Here is a 13813-nt window from a genome sequence, read left to right as displayed (position 1 = left end):
GCAGCCAACAGCTATTTACCATGCATTAGGTATTAGGGTCTGGTCCAGCATTTACAGCTTTGAATTGAAGTTTCAATGAAGACCTAGTGGTTAAGGAAGCAGTGTAAGCCTTCTTAGCTGGGAGCTCTTTTTTCTTAGCTACACTCAGATGGCACAAACATCAGTTTCATATAGTACTATTGGTAAAATATGTATGGAAAGTAACACAGGTAGTTGAGTGAAAATAAGTGCATGCCTGCCTGTCTGTGAGCCCTACTTACACAGGAAACCCACCAGATGGAAACCCAACCTGGAGTCTGCACATTTAAAAAAAATATTGTCACACACCACTAAAGTGGCATCAATTTCCAAAGTAGAAACAGTATAACAGCCCCCTGACACACCTTGCACCACAGGCAACCCACCAGATGGAAATCCAACATGGAGTCTCCACATTTCAAAAATTTGTTTGTAACATCAGCAGCAGTAGCTACAGCAGGCACAGAAGCCACGACAAAGGTGTCACAGACTGCAATAACGTGAGATCAATGCATGACACTAAAAATAACATCATCACCTAGTCGGCCCAGTCTGCGACTGGAGTGCAAAAGTAATTGGAGATCCAGGACTTGATCATTTTGATGAAAGTTAGGTGGTCTACACTTTCAGGTGACAGCTGGATGCGCTTATCCATCAGGATACCACCAGCAGTGCAGAAAACACGATCCGAGAGAATGCTTGCTTCTGGGCATGACAGAAGACCAAAATGCAAAAGGCTCCAAATCCCACCTGCTGGCATTGATATTGAGCTCCAGATACTCATGCACCATCAACTCCAGTTGTTCACAACATGTCAGATTTGTACTCTGTTCAGATGGTGCACGGGCTGGTCTAAAACTGTATGAAACAACTCATAGAAATAGGTTATGCCACTTCCGCTGCTGCTGCTAATGTTTTTGCAATGACATCTTGATGTTCCAGGGGCTGGATGTCTAGAACTGGGATGCACATTGTGTGCCTTACTGGTGTCTTGGGGAAAAACACTCTTAAGATTGACTACAAACGTGTTTCAATACCCAAACATGCATGTGTCCCTTTCTTGGGGAGGAAGCATCTGGCTAAATTTACGCTTGTACCGTGGATCTAACAGAGTGGCAATCCAGTAGTCAGCACTATTTATAACTCTAAGAATACGGGCATCATGTTTAAGATAGTGCAGCAAGAAGGTGCTCATGTGTCGGGTGCTTCAATGAGGTCCAAGTCCATGGTATGTTGGTGGCGGGGTAACACCCAAGGTTGTGTGGCGTCCCCAGGAGTATGGCCGCCACAGTGGCTTTGCCTTCCTCCAGGGAGGGTAATGTCAGGCTTGGAAGCAATGAAGGGTCTCTCTCACAGTTAACCTATACATGCAACACAGTTCCACTCCAGGCCAGCAGGGGGGACTCTGAACCGGATTTGAAGGGAGGAGTGCTTTCTGAGGGCCAGGAGGAAGGAGTGGTCAGTTAGTGTGAGGAGGGCCACGTGTGTAGATGTGTGGAGAGAAGCAGGAGGTTGAGCTGAGGAAAGAGATCTCCCTCCTAGTGAGAGCGCATGAACTGGAGCCTGGTCTCCACGGTTGTACGGATACTAATGGTCCTGCAACAGACACCAGAGGAGTATGAGGCTGTAAATGCCCTACCCCCATCTAAGACTCAGAGGCACAACAGCACGGAGTGAGCCAAGAGAGAAATAGCGGCTACAGCTGTCTGCCATACGAGGAGTGCTAGTAGAAGAGAATTAGGAGGAACTTCAGTGTAACTCAGTACTTAGTCCATGAGCCGGGCCAGATATCGGTACTACCCAGAGTGACTAATTCTCTTTGGTGTTTTTAGGTAGATGCATGTCTGTAGTTTATGTTTTGATATGATAGCCCTTGCACATCAGTAGCTTAACCCCTTCAGGCCTATTTGTACCCAAATGCCTAGGCCATTTTTTGTAAATCTGACCTGTCACTTCATGCGGTAATAACTTTGGGACGCTATCACCTACCCACGCCATTCTGAGATTGTTTTCTCGTGACATATTGTACTTCATGGTAGTGCTAATTGTGAGTCAATAGATTTAATAATAATAATCTTTATTTATATCGCGCCAACATATTCCGCAGCGCTTTACAGTTTAACAGTTTCAAAACACAAGTCATAAGTAACAACGTTAACAATACAATAATTAAAGCAAAATAAGACGAAATAAGACGACCCTGCTCGTGAGACCTTACAATCTACAATGAGGTGAGGGAGATACAAAGTACAGGTGTGTATTTACAATGGTGTATTTACAATGAAGGTCCAGCCATCTTGCGGGAGTGAAGGATGGATGGAGATAGTGAATGGGCTACACACGCACACTTACACAGAGAATGACTTTGATTAGTGAATGTGATAGGCCGCTCTGAACAGGTGTGTTTTGAGGGAGCGCCTAAAACTATGCAAATTGTGGATAGTCCTGATTTCTTGGGGTAGAGCAATCCAGAGGATAGGAGCAGCACGGGAGAAGTCTTGGAGTCGGGAGTGGGAGGTACGGATTAGTGCAGAGGTTAGTCAAAAGTCGTTTGCAGAGCGCAGCGATCGGCTAGGCCGATAGACAGAAATGAGAGAAGAGATGTAAGGGGGTGCCGCACTGTGGAGAGCTTTGTGGGTGAGAACAAGTACTTTGAATTGGATCCTATAATGAATGGGCAGCCAATGTAAGGACTGGCGAAGAGCGGACGCGTCCGAGTACCGATTAGCCAGATGGACGATCCTGGCCGCTGCATTAAGTATGGACTGGAGAGGGGATAGTCGAGTGACGGGGAGGCCAATTAATAGAGCGTTGCAGTAATCCAGGCGAGAGTGGATCAATGCAACAGTGAGGGTTTTTGTTGTTTCCATAGTGAGAAAAGGGCGGATTCTAGAGATGTTCTTTAGGTGTAAGCGGCAAGAGCGGGCAAGGGATTGTATATGGGATGTGAAGGAGAGATTGGTGTCAAACATAACACCCAGACAGCGCGCCTGCTGCCGGGGAGTTATTGTGGTACCACCCACGAAGAGGGAAATGTCAGATTTAGGGAGGTTAGTAGACGGCGGGAGCAGAAGAAGTTCAGTTTTGGAGAGGTTGAGTTTCAGATAGAGAGCGGACATGATATTGGAGACTGCGGACAGACAGTCACTGGCGTTCTGTAGTACAGCGGGGGTAAGGTCAGGGGAAGACGTGTATAGTTGTGTGTCATCAGCATAAAGATGGTACTGAAAGCCAAATCTGCTGATGGTCTGTCCAATTGGGGCCGTGTAGAGAGAGAAAAGAAGGGGGCCAAGGACTGAGCCCTGAGGTACCCCGACAGCAAGAGGAAGAGGAGATGACGTGGAGCCAGAGAACAAAACACTGAAGGAGCGGTCAGAGAGATAGGAAGAGAACCAGGAGAGTGCAGTGTCCTTAATGCCTAGTGACTGGAGCCTAGAGAGTAGGAGATGGTGGTCAACAGTATCGAAAGCTGCAGATAGGTCAAGAAGAATGAGCAGAGAGTGGTCACCGTTACGTTTTGCTGTCAGAAGGTCATTGGTCACTTTGATGAGTGCAGTTTCAGTCGAATGTAAGGGGCAGAAGCCGGACTGTGAAGGGTCTAGAAGGGAGTGAATGGAGAGGTAACGGATAAGGCGGGAGTAAACTAGGCGTTCCAAAAGTTTAGAGATGAAGGGGAGATTGGAGACTGGTCTGTAGTTGTTTGTGCAGGATGGGTCGAGAGCAGGTTTCTTTAGTAATGGAGTAACGATGGCGTGTTTGAAGGAGGATGGGAAAATGCCTGAGGAGAGGGAGAGATTAAAGATTGTAGTTAGGTGGGTTGTGACGACTGGAGAGAGAGACTGGAGGAGATGTGAGGGAATGGGGTCGGTAGTGCATGTAGTCGGACGAGAAGAAGAGAGGAGTCTGGAGACTTCTTCTTCTGTGATGGGATCAAATGTGGAGAGTGAGCCAGGGGAGATGCAGGAAGGGATGGGAGTCACAGCACTTGGTGGTTGGGAGCAGATTTCTTGACGGATATTATCTATTTTTTCTGTAAAGTGGGAGGCCAGGTCATCAGCACAAATGTCTGTGATAGGGGCTTGTGCTTTTGGCCTGAGGAGGGAGTGAAAAGTGTCAAAAAGTTTCTTGGGGTTGTTGGCTAGTGAGGAGATCAGGGTGGTGAAGTAGGTCTGTTTGGCAAGGTGAAGGGCAGCGTTATAGGTTTTACCTTTCTGCATAAAAAATTACAAAATACATGAAAATTTGGGAAAAATTCGCTATTTTTGAACTTTGAAATTCTCTACTTTTTACAAAAATGCTGATACCCCCCATAACAGTTATTAGTTTACATTCTCCACATGTCTACTTCACATTGGCATCATTTTGGAAATGAAATGTTATATTTTTCGGATGTGATAAGGCTCATAGTTTTATACGCAATTTTTAAAGTTTACGACTAAATTTCCAAAACCCATTTTTCCAAGGACCAAGTCAGTTCGGACGTCACTTTATGGGTCTTGTATAACAGAACCCACCCATACATTACCCCATTTTGCAAACTACACCCCTCAAGGTGTCCAAAACGGATTTTCAAAACTTTGTTAACCCCTTAGGTGTTGCACAGGAATTCAAGCAAAATGACAGTGAAATATCAAAATTTCAATTTTTTGGCAGATATTCCATTGTAATCCAATTTTACCTGCAACCCAGCAAGGGTTAACAGCAAACCCAAACCCAAAATTAACTAGGAGTACTTCACTCAAATTAGCACTAAGAAGGAGACTGCACAGCCCATCTGCTGAGAGAGAATCCCTGAGCTGCTTCCAGGCTAGCCTGCTCCCGTGCCATCTGTAATCAGGACCCTGGACTGCATTTATCAAGTAAAGGTACAGAAATTGCACCCTGCTGTGTCTTTGTCTGCTTCCTACCCTTCTGGCACTGCGACATCCCGGTGCCAACCACATCTACACTGCCCTGGGACTACAGCTTCACCTGTGGGGAGCTTTTACATCTTTGCTGCACCATACCATCAGTCCCAGAGGATCTGCATGCAGCGTCGGCTTAACATCTCACTTGCCGAACACCACAGGTGGCGTCACGAACTATTTGTTTAATCAACCATATTCCACCATTCAATCTCCCCCATTACTTGGGCACCCAGGGCCACGGATCGGGTCACCGCTGCTGTGACACATCCCGCTGACACCGGCCCAGTACCGAGTACCGCACAGCCCTGGGAGGGCGACCCAGTTGCTTCCTCTGTCCCCTCCCACCAACCATGGGTAACAGAGAGGGAGTGATTATCCTCTTCATCTCCTGACTGTTGCACGTCCATCACCTCTTTCTCCTTGTCCTCCTCCATTTGTTCATTGGCTCCTGCACCTTCACTAACAGTTTGTCTGGTACCATGAGCCCCCCTCGGTTGCTGTAAGCCACTCTCTCATGGCACCCGCCTAGGCAACGACAATCTGGAAATTTGAGATATTGTTATCCCTTTCGCATGCTCCTCTGCTTCCAATTCTTCTTCTGGGATCACCACCTCCTAACACAGACTATTCAAAGTGTGCTCCAGCATGTAGATGACCGGAATAGTAATGCTGATGATGGCATCCTCAGCACTAACCATCTTAGTAGCCATTTCAAACCTGTGCATAAGGGTGCAGAGGTCATTCATCTGTGCCCATTCCAAAAATGTGATTTGCACCACGCCCATACAGCATTGGTCCAAGCTATGCAAAAAGACATACAGCACCAGGGCTCGTTGCTGCTAACACAGTGGCTACAACATGTGCAGCATGGAAATCCACCTTGTTGGAACATCGCAAATCAAACGGTTAAACAGTAGATGGAAAGACCTCTGTAGCGATGCAAGTCGATGTCCTGCTGGGTGCGATTGTTGGAAGCAAGCACACAGCGTTTGTGCTTTCTACAGCAGCACATCCAGGCTAGGATAGTGGCAGAGAAATTGTTGTTCCACCAGGTTGAGGTCGTGAGCCATGCAAGGTACATGTGTGAGGTTGTCCCAGCATAGGGCCACCACCAGGATAGCACTGCTATCGCACACGGCCTTCCCTTCCTCCAGGTTGAGTGGAGACAGCCATTGCTCTATCTTGGCCTGGATAGCTATCTACAACTCTTGAGCTATGTGACTGGGATCTCTAAGGCACATTAATTTGAATACTGCTTGATTGCAGTGAGCCATGGCTGTGCAGTTCGGAGAGGGGGGATTCTATCTGCCCTATTGGAAAGCATGTCTGTATAAGGGAGAGGATGAGGTCACAGAAGGAGGCCCTAGAGGAGGTGGAGGAGCCATAAGCAGTGGTTGAACTGTTAGATAGAGGTTTGTCCCGCAATCCTTGGGGATTCAAAGACTTGTGGAGCAGCCCCTTGACCACCTGTCCCCACAGCCAACAGTCACCCAGTGTCCAGTCAGCGAGATGTAGTACCCCTGCCCTTGTTTGCTAGCTAGTCCAGGTGTCAGTAGTGAAATGCAGACATAGATTTTTTCAGGGATTGGGTGATGTTGTCTGTGACATGCTGGTGTAATGCAGGCACAGCTTTCTTAGAAAAGTAATGGTGACTGGGCAACTGGTACTTGGGCACTGCGATGGCCATCAACTTTCTGAAACCATATGTATCCACCAGGCAGAAAGGCAGCATTTCTGTGGCCAACAGATTCGAGATGATGGCACTCAAGCTCTTAGCTTTGGCATGTGTAAGAGGAAACATTCTTTTATGTGACCACAACTGCTGGACAGAGGGCTGGCTGCCATGCTGAAAGAGAGTGGAGTACACAAAGCAGGACAAACTGTTGGACTGTGAGTGAGGTGCAGGTGGAGATGTTCTGGTGGATTAAGAAAGATATGTTGTGCTAGGTGACACAAAAACAGCAGGCATGTCCACTTCTGTAACAACTGACGGGATCTAACTCAACCTGACTGTAGGAGGTAAAAAAGTGTAGTTTCTGTGACCAGAGACCTGTGTCAGAAGACTTGGCATAGTGATGGAAGAGGAAGAAGCAGCAGATGTGGTTCATGGGACAGCCGGTGGTTGGCGAGGCCCGCTAGTTTACACTTTAGTGTAGTGAGATTCCCACACTAAGGCATGTTAATCGCGCATGTGCCGGTTCATGCATGTAGCTGGCAAATTATTGCAAATTTAGTAGATAACGTGAGTTGGGCCATCTTTTGCGGTCTCAAAAAAGTACCAGGCTAGGCAGACATTGCCACCCCTGCGAACTACACACTCGCAACCAGCGCTGGCCACAGCCAGAGTTGGGACTGAGGATGCAGCGCTTGTCATGGTTGCATCACTTCCTGTCTGTGAGGGAAGTGTAACCTCCTCATCTTCCACATCCTCTGCTGAACTAATCAGCTGCATACACCAAGTGAGATCTAAAACCTCATCATCAACCTCTCTGTTCTAACACTCCTCACCCTGAGAGTTACCCTCCTCCTCTTCCTGCCCTGACACCACAGTGCAGTACATGTATGCCACTGGTATCTGAGTCTCATCAGGATCACCTCCACCCCTGGTGGTTAACATCCGGTGATGAGGGTCTGGATTCTGCTCAGACTCTACTTTGTCCGGCCCCGGATCCAACATGAAAAAAATTTGGGCATCAGTGTGGATGCTTTCTTTCTCTGCATTATGTGAATCTTTGGAGTAGACCTCTGTTGCCCAATAGCTCTGCAAAATAGCCCATCTGTGGTTCCCCACAGTCAGTTGGGTGTTTGGAAATTTGGGATGCGGGAGGAAACAAGGGTGATTGGGGTGCCAATTTTGAGGATTGTACTGTGTGTGATGTTAAGGTGGAGGGAGAAGAGGAGAGGTCACTTGATGCAGCGATTGTCATACACTGGAGCATACGCTCTTTCTGATGCTCATCTACAAGGCTGTGCAGCTGCCAAAGGGAGTGGAGTAGCCCATCCAGTAACAGATGTTGTCAGTGGTCTTTGGATAGGATGGGACGGTGTTTGTTCAGTTGAGCTTTCATTAACATTAACACCAAACCCACCTACACGTCGAACACCAAGCCTATTCCCCTTCAACCACGACCTCACTTTTCCCAATCATGTTGTATGTACGGTTCCCTTCTTTTAACCTACTGTTTCACAACCTTTAAGCTTACGCTTATCACTTGCCTGTCACTAAATGAACAATCAGTATTTATTTTCTTAGATAGTGGGCCTGGATAACACCCTTAAGGGCCCGTTACACATAGCGATATCGCTAGCAATATCGCTGTAACGTCACTGATTTTGTGACGCAGCAGCGATATTGCTAGCGATATCGCTACATGTGATACTTACTGTACCTCCAACCGGCTCCACCGCTGATTATCGCTATACCTAAAGATTTTGATGAGCAGTGTGTTCCTCACTGGAACACAGTTTTATCCCACACTATTTGGATTAGCAAATAGGGCCTCCTGGTTGAACCCCTCTATTAGGCCTAACAATTTTTAAGTGGATATTTGGCTTTCTGATTTCTAAATGAAGCTCAGTTTTATCACAAATTATGTGAATTAGCAAATTAGGCCTCCTCGCTGCACTCCTATATTAGGCCTAACGATCTTTAAGTGGAAATCTGGTCTTCTGATCTTTCACTGAAACACAGTTTTATCACAAATGGTTTGGATTAGCAAATCACGCCTCCTGAGACTGCAACAAAGTTTTATCACAATCTAGTTAGATGCTGGATCCTATCTAGCTAACTGACAAGTTCACTTTCAGCAGCACTAGCAAGAGCGGCCTCTCTGCACTGTGACTCTGAGAAAATGGCGCCAGCAAAACAAGATGTCCACTTTTTATATGGACAGTGACATGTGACTTCAGTAGCCAATCACAGAAGACCTTGTGTCATGAGGTTGTTATTATGATTCAGGTTTGGATTTGTGGCAGCTCTGGTTCCGCTATATTTTAAATGTAGCTTTTTTCCTTTCAGGCCAGCAAGGGTTAATGACTGTTTCCTTGCTGGCAGCTGCTGTGTTGCTGGTCAGCTATTGTGGGTGGTGACCACTCCCACCATCCTTTAAATAGTCACCTGACACATCAGCTGACTGTTGGTAATAGAGTTTTCTATGTAGACCAGCTTTGCAGTTGGAGCTCTCTGGTGTCAGCGCTGAATCTGCTTCTTTTGTGGATTTTGGGGTCCTGTTTCTGTATCCTCTGTGGTGTGGAGCATGGCAGCGGAGTTTGAAGCTAAGGTTGTTTTTTTTTTACCTTGCCTCTCTCGTGTTTTTCACTATCCCCTGCAGTGGCGAGGCTAGCACCATTGCTGGCCAGTGCATTACCCAGGGCATTGTGAGGTGACAGTGAGGGACGAGGTACGTGACAGTGGCGGTGGGAAGGACCCACTCAGGGCATTAGGGGAGTTCAGGGACAGACTCAGGTTAGAGCTCAGGAGGTGTCCAATACCTTGATCCCTATTGTCAGGCCTTCCTCTCCCCTTTACCATTGGGTTGTGTGTGCATTCTGCCATTGGCTGAAACAACCCCTGTTGGGTCGTGACAGTTGTGGATGGTTTCTGCACCCTAACTGGCTGCCTGAATGTGCACACATTAAGTTATTAAAGAAAAAAAATACACTCTGCAGCTCCTCTGACCTAGACTTGCCCTCTCCCCTCATCAAACACATTCCCTCCACTAGTCTTACAGCACCACTGTTCTAGCCAAAGTCAGAACAAAAGCTTAAAGGGAAACGCGATGATTTACCGAATTGTGACCGAATTTTGACGACTTTGAGTAGAAATGCTCGGGAAACCGAACATGAATCCAAATGTGCTACATTTATGCTGAATTTGAGATTGGTGGACATTTTCCCTTCAAATTCGTTCATCTCTAGTTCATATGTAATAGGGTTGCATAGACGTATGCAAAAACTCCTGTCCAAGATATCAAGTTTCACAAACTTACTAAAAACCAAAGTATTCTGTATATGTTTTATTATTATTAATAAATTATTTGCAATAGACTAGGCTAATTCCTGCCTCCACATTTTCTAGTATAGAATTGCATGATCCCTATACTTGCATACCATTCTAATAAACAAATAGCACAAGGTAACACATCAAATATATTGAATCGTATAATATAATCACACCTGCTATCTGAATGTATTTGTCTTCAGTAAGAGATGGAGAATGCTATGAAGTAGCAATCTAGGATTAAACTCACTGACAAGAGGATGTATTATGGTGAAAGTATGCATTTAGAGATAAGGTGCCTGTCTATTAACATGTACACAGCTCTGCCAATGGAGCCTCAATATATAATGCAATGGCTCTGTTAACCGATTAAAGCTTGTCATGCTAACCGGACAAAATGAAGAGTGCTTGCACAAGGAAGAAATACATTAAAAGTGAAATAATATCAGCTAGATACATAAAAATTAAGGAGGTCTTAGAATTCTGTTTATGTATTTATTCCCAAAGACATGAGATATTTAACAAAAGGAAGATAAGGTGATGGTTTAAAGAAGTATTGCCTAGGGGAAAGAAACAGATTATTCTAATGCTTTGATATATTTTATTGGATTAGGCATCAGCGTTAACACATAGAAACTTGCAAGGGCGTTAATTGTCTCATCTCCTAAAATGTAGTATCATTTTAAGGCATAGTAACTCCTTCCCTTCAATGCTTTTACCATGGTTCAGTGAATGAATCTCAACTGTCTTTTCTTGTTAGACTAGCAATAAAGCTCTTCACAAAATTTTGTGTGTGCGTTTGTCAAGGAGGCAAAGGCCTCAGCAGAAGGTGAGACCGGCTGAAAAAGTCTTTCTCTACAAAAGAGATTAATCTGTCAATCAGCACTTAAACAGATGCCTGTGAACGCAGAGGTCTTTCCACTAGGCTGCATTGTGGGCTTTCTTGTGCCTTATATTCCTGTAAACATCGTTCTTGAATTGTTGTTTTTATATTTGCTTTATTTCTTTTTTGTACACACCCTAAAGAAAGAAATGTGGTGAAGTGTAAATATGAAAAATGTCGCTGTGAAGCCTTAAGTGAGGGCAGCTATCAATCAGTCTGTGATGCATTGCCAAGGGACGGTGGTATGAATACTCAATGGATAAGTCTTTGCACTCCTATAATAATCCTTTGAATTCTTTAGTATAGTATAGTATGTAGAAAAAACTAGTATTAAGCAATCAGATATTTCCAAACAGCTGTCCATAGATCAATTGTAGTTCTCGGCTTCTCAGGGTAGATTCTCCATTCTAGCCAACTTTGTCTGATCTCCGGGGAAAATCTTGGCTTTAGAAACTTCTTTTTTTGCCCCTGGAAATGTCTTTGTTTTTTTAGCATTGGAAAACTGCACAACATGTTCCTTGTTCTCTTTATGATGAATTCAATTCCTAAGATCAATTACATTTTGCAGACTTTAATATTTATGTCTTAAATGTTACATTAATCATACTAAGTAATTAACATGTAATTGCGGGATATTTTTCCAATACAGTTTCACACATCAAAGTCTTACTAACAAATCATCCGTTAACTATTACCAGGAAAGAATCTTAAAAATATGATGGCTACTAGTCAAGAGGATATTGACTAGTGACTTTTATGTCACCATAATGTCCCTCATAATCTGTCACCACTTTTGACATGTCTATTTAAATAAACACTGGTATTCTTTATAAAAGAACAGTCCTAAAACATTGAGTATTTCCTTAGAACTGTGTTATGTTGCTCCTTTGTTATTTCTCCCCGAAACATATGAATAAACTGACAAATAAGTATTACTAGGATGTATCCTTACACACTCTGATAATATCCAATCAGTGCTTGACTACACCGGGGAGCACCCTTTTAACAACTGAATTGTAACACCTTGTTGCATACAAGTTCCTGTTTTGGTAGTTAGTTGTTAGGGAGCTGAAGACTAGAAAGCCCACCATCAGAGGAAAGTGATCATCATTGGGTGTGTGTGGGAAGAGACTAAGAGAAGGGAGCAAGTTTTAGCAAGAGATCTTCAGTGGCTTGGCAGTGCTCTTCGTTAAGCAGGCAAGTAGAGGCACCTACAACAAGAAACTTTTAGGAACATTGTTAGTGCTAGCCAGACCTGGAATCTGCTGTTAAGTAAGGCAGAGTCAGCTAGGTTGGGAGCACATTTAGTAAGGTGGTAGCCAGTGGAGCTCTCTTAGAAGTTCTCAGAAAGTGTATTTAGGGTGGAGTGGTCACAGCGAAACACATTGACCCATGTGGCCCTGTACCAGGAAGATGGACTTAACTATTTTGTTTTGCTGTTTATCTGTAACATTCACCACAAGTAATGTGCCACAGTTCATAATCAAGAAGAATGTGCCTTTGTATTGTGCAGAAAAAAAACAGCAAGCTTATTTCCTAGTACCCTCTGCAGATACGGTAAGTTTTTTTGTCAGTAAAAAGGACTTTATTTTTACCAACTAGTCTGGTTTCCTCATTGTAGGTTTAAAAAGGTCCGGCGCTGCACAAATCGTGGCAGAACTGAATCTAAACGTGTCCACAGGAGAAACACAACCAAACAGTTTTATGAAGCATGCAAGGGAATGGAAGACAAGTATGTACCGCTACCACAGCGCACCATGTTACAACAACACCATAGCAACAATGGCCACCACTTAGTAATATCACTAAGTGAATTGAGTTAAAAAGCTTACTGTTTCATGTGGTCTCAAAAAATAATATAATCTCAGGTCTCAGGTCCATGTCAAAAATGGTGGATTTTTCTGAGTGATAACACTGATGGCCTGTCCTGAACATAAATTATCAATGTTTGATCAGTATGGGCCTGACCTCCAGTACATGTGACAACCAACACAGTGAGGAGACTTCAGCACTAGCATCTCCAAAACTCTTTACATAGAACAATATGTCTGAATGACAGTTTTTTTAGTCTGAGAAAGGAATCAGTTCGGTTTTGAAACCTGTTGGACAATACAGAACAATTTTGGAACACATTTACCTCAGCACAGCCCATAAAACATGATGTTGTCCTCCTTTATTATATATATATTATATATCCCCACGGGGACGCAGCATCTACAGGTGTGGTGCATTCACACAACACCACCAGGTGAAAACATATTCCCACCTTTCCCACGCAGGAAGAGTTGGGGCACCGAGACCATGGAAAAAGCAGGGGGGCTGCAGAGACCGCGCCAGGAGGGGGTGAGTATGATCTCTGACACCCGCACTCCCCCTCCCCTGCCGACCCACGGTATATTCCCAACTTTCCCACGCAGGAAGAGTTGGGGCGCCGAGACCATGGAAAAAGCACTTGGGCTGCAGAGACCTCGCCAGGAGGGGGTGAGCATGATCTCTGACACCCGCACTCCCCCTCCCCTGCCGACCCACGGTATATGGCTCGAATATAAGCCGAGAGGGGGACTTTCAGCCCAAAAAAATGGGCTGAAAATCTCGGATTATACTCAAGTATATACGGTAATTTGCTTTATGAATTGTCACAAAGGGTACTGAGAGCAAGGAAACAGATCTATTTTGCAATTGGAAACTACAAACAATCATCCTTCATTTCTTACCTACCTCATGCTCAGCAGAAGACGCTTTTCTGGTTGAATACATCTCCGCATATTTGTATTTTGGAAAGTGATTCCAGGCCAGAGCTCCCCCAACAGACGGTCAAGTATTGTCATAATCATCCAGTAGTAGGCATAAAACAAATCTGGTTGGCGCTGTTGCTCTCCATACAGCCGCTGGAAGCAGCGTCGGACTGGAGCACCTTGGGCGCACCAGAGAAAATCATTCTTGGGGCACACTATGTAGCTACATAGAAATAAATACAAAACCACTAATTGTGTGGTAAAACGTGCT

At 44.8% G+C, this 13813-nt stretch overlaps 1 long non-coding RNA gene across 1 annotated transcript in view; it reads right to left on the bottom strand.

The window, feature by feature from the left end:
- Positions 1 to 10255: 10255 nt before the first annotated feature.
- LOC141052598 (uncharacterized) overlaps positions 10256 to 13813 on the bottom strand; it is a 41397-nt gene continuing 37839 nt past the window's right edge. The window contains exon 3 of the long non-coding RNA XR_012220855.1: positions 10256 to 11352. This is a non-coding gene — a long non-coding RNA (uncharacterized lncRNA). The remainder of the gene's footprint in view (positions 11353 to 13813) is intronic.

The sequence above is a fragment of the Dendrobates tinctorius genome, unplaced genomic scaffold (assembly GCF_039654945.1).
Source record: "Dendrobates tinctorius isolate UK_male_01 unplaced genomic scaffold, ASM3965494v1 ptg000162l, whole genome shotgun sequence".
Classification (NCBI taxonomy): domain Eukaryota; kingdom Metazoa; phylum Chordata; class Amphibia; order Anura; family Dendrobatidae; genus Dendrobates; species Dendrobates tinctorius.
Note: the sequence above shows the minus strand (reverse complement) of the source record. Positions and strands in the feature narration are given on the sequence as shown.